Genomic DNA, 6,105 nt, shown 5'->3' on the forward strand with positions numbered 1-6,105 from the left:
GGTTACATATATGATAGGGACTGTAGGTTTGTTCTTGGATTGAATTTGTATGTAAGTTAGAACAGGTACATTATTTTAATAAATGCAATTGTTTGTCTCAACATAATATTGGTGTCAGTTATTGTATAAAATCCTCACTGTGAGTTAATCACAAACAAAGCAAAAAAAAAATCTTTATGGAGCCTAGACATTTATTAAATTTTGGAGCAAGCTGTGCTTTAATATGCAAAAAGAAACACCTGCAGAGTTTGTCTTGGTCATTAAAGAGGTACAAGATTAAAGAGGTACAAGAGGCTGCAGAAAGAGCTCAGTCCTTAAGATCACCCACAATCTCAGCTGTGTTTAGCAAAATATATAAAGAGAAGGAACAAAGCAAAAAGGTTCACGCTCAGAAATGTTTGGTCAAAAATTCAATTATATATTGATACATATTGTGGTTTCATACATAATTATGATACATTGATCATAGAACATTTATCCAGTCTAGTTGTACATTCACTGGACTGGAGTATATCTGCTAGACACAACACTACTAACCAATTTAGTGGAATAACTGTATTGGTCTTTATGTGATCCCGACATGTTTTGCCCGAATAAGCTTCATCAGGGGAGAACTAATGTAAGGACTGTACAGTCTGTGCATACGTTCAAAAGGAGAACAGAATAAATTATACAACAAAATAATCTTGCAAATTATACATGATAGTTGTAAGGATGTGAGTGAAGTATTGGATGCTATTCAAAATGGGATCAAATGCTGTTATAGCTGAAATGCACAATTTAGTTAATTTATAAAACCATATCTGTGCTTATTCTATAAGCTCCTAATGGATACATACCAGTTGGATATAGTTGAAAGGGTACAATCAGAAAGAAAAACCCATACACCCTTTAATGGATGTTATGCTTTGATTGGAGATGCTTTCCTTGTTAAGTAGTGGTAGAAGTCTGCTTATCTGCAACAACTATCATGTATAATTTGCAGGATTATTTTGTTGTATATTTTATTCTGTTCTCCTTTTGAATTTATGCACAGATCGTACAGTCCCTACATTAGTACTCCCCTGAGGAAGCCTATTTGGGTGAAATGTGTTGGGTGCGCATAAAGACTAATACGATTATTCCACGAATTTGGTTAGAAGTGTTATGTCTAGCAGATATACTCCAGTCTAGTGAATGTACAACTAGACTGGATATATATTCTATGATCAATGTATCATAATTATGTATGAAACCACAATATGTATCAATACGTAATTAGGTTTTTCACTAAACATTTCTGAGCGTGAACCTAAAGAGTGAGACTAATATGTGTTTAGCAGAACATTTCGTCTGCAAGTCATGCAAACTGCGCCCTCGCCCCTTTAAGCCTTCGTTCTGCACATGAGCAAGATTTAGTGGCTATACGTGGTATTTCTGGGAGAACTGCAGGCTCTTGTCACATATTTACAGTATTAATATTACACATTATTATTATAGGGCCAACATATTACACAGCGCTGAGTCACTAGCTGTCTCCCAAAGGAGCTCACAATCTAATGTCCCTACCTCAGTCATATGTCCTAAATACAGTCTAAGGTCAATTTTGGTGGAAAGCCAATTACCTAACTGCATGTTTATGAAATGTGGGAGGAAACCCATACAAACACAGGAAACTCCTTGCACATAGTGCCCTGGTAGAGATTCCAACCTGGGACCCAGTGCTGAAAAGGCCAGAGCGCTACCCACTGAGCCAACCGTGCTGCACAGTATATGCAGTTATAGGTATTTAGCCTACAGATAGGTGCAAAAGATAAATGCGAGCCCTTCATGAAGTCTACATTATTGCCAATAAGGCTTTAATTAGTATCCATGCACTGAAAAACAGCTATACAAAAAATGAACTTAGTGTAGAATAAATAAATGTATTTGTATTAACTCTTCAAGTCCATGGCTATTGGCGTTATAAAAAGAATGCTAACATAAGTCTTATTTGCTATAATGTAGGGATGAATATAGGGAGCCTTTCTAACCTTCAAAATGTGTTGGCCTTTTTTTTTTTCAATGAACTCTGTGACCAATAGACACTTTCTGAATTGTATGAATCTACTGGCTCCTTGTTCAGTAATAACCTAGAGACACTCACTGGGCTCTTTCAGGGCCACGGTATACCGAAACGTACAAATCCTCTACATTCAGTAATGATAGGTACAAATGGTGGAGTGCAGCACATAATACTTCTGGGGATGAAAAGTAAAGTGCTATATGCATCCAAAGATTTTCAATTTATTGAGAAGGTCAGGGTTTGTGTCAATCACATAGGAAATAATTGCCTAGCACAAACTTTGGAGACTTTCCAGGACCCCATGTTTATTATGTGGAACACGGACCATATATAAAATTGGATAAATAAACAGAAAGGTTCCTAACCCAATAGCTACATAGCTAAGGCTACATGGTGCCCTTTATTGCTCTGCACTTTTTGCAAGATGTTTAGATGGTTTGTGTTACTTGCCAACATTAAGCTTATCATAGCAATGCCAAGAAGTATCAATAGCAAGAATATATATCTTATAGAATCATATTTTATGATATATTAGTCAAAAGATATATTATGATAGGCTATATATAGTATCATAATCTTATCATGTCTTATGATATAATAGTATCATATCTTGGAAAAAGATTTCTTTTTAACTTTAATTTGTATGTTCATATAGATATTTTTGTAAGGTCTACATACGTACTAAAAAAATGGTACACTTAATAGCTTCTGATAAACTGGCCCCAGAGCATGTATGCGAATGATCGCATTGACTCTTAAGACCCTTATTTTGGCCTTCAAAATATCTGTGTACTCAGGCCAACACTGCTTTTTCATGCTATATAAATGTTGCAAATTAATATATAATATTTTAAGATTTTACTCAATGAAAATAGACAAAGGAACTAATAAAATATTAGTAATTTTAGGCTTGTCCCTTAGTGCCTTGTAGGCTTAATACATCTCTGGCTGTAATATCATTTAGAACCAGTAGGAGGCACACATTATCATTAGTTTACAACATTTATAAGGATCTGTAATGATATAGTGACATCTAGTGGTTGGGGAAACGTACTGCAACATGTTTTTTTTTTATCTATTTCAATAGATAGCTCTAAATTATTATCCAATCAAAAACAATAGCCTAACAGTCTCTAATGATGGTAAACATCAACAATGCACCTGGTAGCCAGAGGTCATGAGATCATGCTATGAGAGCAAAATGTTTTTATTAATTGCAATAATATATTTGAAAAATATGTGATTAGTTGAAAAGTTCTTGTCAGTTCATTGTTTTCCAATTCTACAAGGACTCATCAAAATGGGTAGCACTGGAGGGATTCAAACAAATGTACTACCTATATTTAAAATTGTATCAAGGTCCTCGCCCGGGTATTATAACTTCCAAGAGTTTGTTCAGATTTTTCCCTCGCCATATGTAAAATGGGGTGGTCACTGCTTCACAAACGTGGCCACATTCTGAGGACCAGATTGAGGGATCACATAGGTGGTTTGATGATTGCCAGCCAACTGCCTGTCCCATGGCATTATGCCCCTGCAGTTCTTTTCTTTCCTTGATTATGGTATCAAGGGCCAGTCTGAAGAGATGTTGTCCTTCAAAGACCATCAGATTTAGGTCCCTTTTGAGATACAGTATTCACAGATCAGAGCATTAACCAGAGGGCTCTATGCTTGCATGTGGACTAAAGAGCCATTGATATTGTTAGCCATAGGACATTAGAACATGCAAACTTCTTGCAGATAGCAACCTGGCTGAGATTCAAACCTGGGACGTAGCACTGCAAAGATGAGAGTGCTAACCACTGAGCAGGAAAGAAGCCAAGGCTTCTCACAGGTCATTGCAGCTGACCTGAAGGACCTATTATTATTACTATTACACAGTATTTATATAGCGCCATCATATTACCCAGCGCTGTACAAAGTCCATAGTCATGTCGCTAGCTGTCCCTCACAGGAGCTCACAATCTAATGTCCCTACCATAGTCATATGTCTTTAATACAGTCTAAGTTCATTTTTTTGCGGGGAAGCTAATTTATCTAACTGTATGTTTTTGGAATGTGGGAGGAAACCGGAGTATCCGGAGGAAACCCATGCAGACACAGGGAGAACTTGCAAACTCCATGCAGATAATGTCCTGGCCGAGATTCGAACATGGGACCAAGCACTACAAAGACCAGAGCACTAATTTCTCTATATCTTTTAGAAATTTACTGCCATAATAGGGAGATTTCAAATATACTATCATAGTGAGACAAAGCAAACAGTCTGTACTGGGCCTACCAATAAAAACTAATCTACAAAGGGCTTTCAACTGCTCATCAGTAGAATCCTTTATTATGATGAGCCACTGTTGGATTCATAATGGAAGCAGATTACAGTTTTAAGAAATTCTTACTAACCAGGGACAAAACTAATAAGCATTTGGAGAAGTCAAAGAAATAAAGGAGTGCTTTCAATACCTAGAGAGGAAAACTTTAGGGAAAAAAACTCAGATCTTGTAATAGAAATAGGCTGTCCCCTGGTTTCAGGATGGTGTACATTGCATGAATTTTTAGAGTAATAGTAAAAGACAACGACAACTCCACCACACTAGCAGATCAGGAACAGAAGCATGGGTACATGAATAAAACATTTTGCAGTCAAACTTAGCATGAAAATGGGCTAAACTGGTCATAAATCATGCTTGATTGTAGAAGGATCCTGACATGATAAGGCAAAGGATTTGGCCATGACCAGTGGAGCTAAGGAATACTCTGGTAAAGACTCTATTATCATAAGGCAGCTTAATTCCAGAGTGAGGGGATCGTAGCCTTCAGAAGTCACCAAGTACAAATAAATAGTCCTGGACCAGTTTGCAGAATGTACACCAGGGTCACCTGTTTCAGCAGGACTATCTCACGATTAGAATTCAATATCATATATAATGCAACAATATAAAACTAAAACAATGTGAGGCTTTGGGTGCAAGGCAGGACCACAGGTACTCCCAAAACCCAAGCTGATGTCAGATGGCTAAGGGAAACCAAATTCACTGTGTTCAAGCAGCAAGAATGGACCAGTGAGTTTTAAATTGCTTTCCAAGTTGTTTGCAGAGGCAGGGCAATTGCTAAGATAATGCCGACAGCTCTGTGGTTTGTTACCAGACCTAAGCCTGGGAAGCACCTTACAGTGAAACCCAGTCCTGAAAATGAAAAAATAGTGCTAGTACAAAAAAATGAGTTAGTAGGATTCTTCTTTGCTGGCCTACACTTGATGAGTGCCAGTGTCCAAACCTTTGAGGTAAAACGCGTTGGGCGGAGATTTTTAAGTGCATGTGACATCACGTTAGTCGATTGAGATAGCATGGTTTTTTACTCTCAATCCATTGAACAAATTTTCCTTTTTTACTATTTCAGTTGATTCCAATTCATGAAATATTAATACATTGATCAAAGACAAGAGATGGACAGAAAGTACAAGGGCTTGAAAGCAGCGTTGCTGTCACCTACATTTTACCTCGAGCACCACGATCCTGTGCAGGATACAAAGTTTATTATAAACTGTGGCATGGAGTGAGACTATTTATCTTACATTAACTCGGTGTGCAGTGACATATTGGTGCAAGAAATGTGTTCTTGCTGATGATCTTTAAACAAACAGGATCTTATTTTAGATGTTTGGATTTATACATTTTAAAATTTGGATTTCTTATGCCTATCCAATCACAATGTGGATATCTCTGAAAGTACCGTTGGCGATTTGTGTTTTTATAGTTTTATAAAAGACTTGTTAGCGCCACTTGCCTTTTTTTTTCTATTGTTCAGCCAGTTCATTACACTCCTATATTGGCTGTTATTGCTCTTGTTTTACTGTAATATAGTATATAATACTTGAAAGATTGCTGCTGAGATTTAACATCTGGCTAATATGAAAGAGGTTTCTTACTATAAGAGTTGTAAAAATGTGTAATAGTTTAAAAAGAATTCTTGCAGGTATGACAGATTGCTTAAAAGAGTGTTTCTCTTTAAGTTAAAAAATATCAGTACATACTAGAAATGCACTGTAGAATAATAGTTATCTG

The sequence above is a fragment of the Pyxicephalus adspersus genome, chromosome 9 (genome assembly GCF_032062135.1).
Source record: "Pyxicephalus adspersus chromosome 9, UCB_Pads_2.0, whole genome shotgun sequence".
NCBI lineage: Eukaryota > Metazoa > Chordata > Amphibia > Anura > Pyxicephalidae > Pyxicephalus > Pyxicephalus adspersus.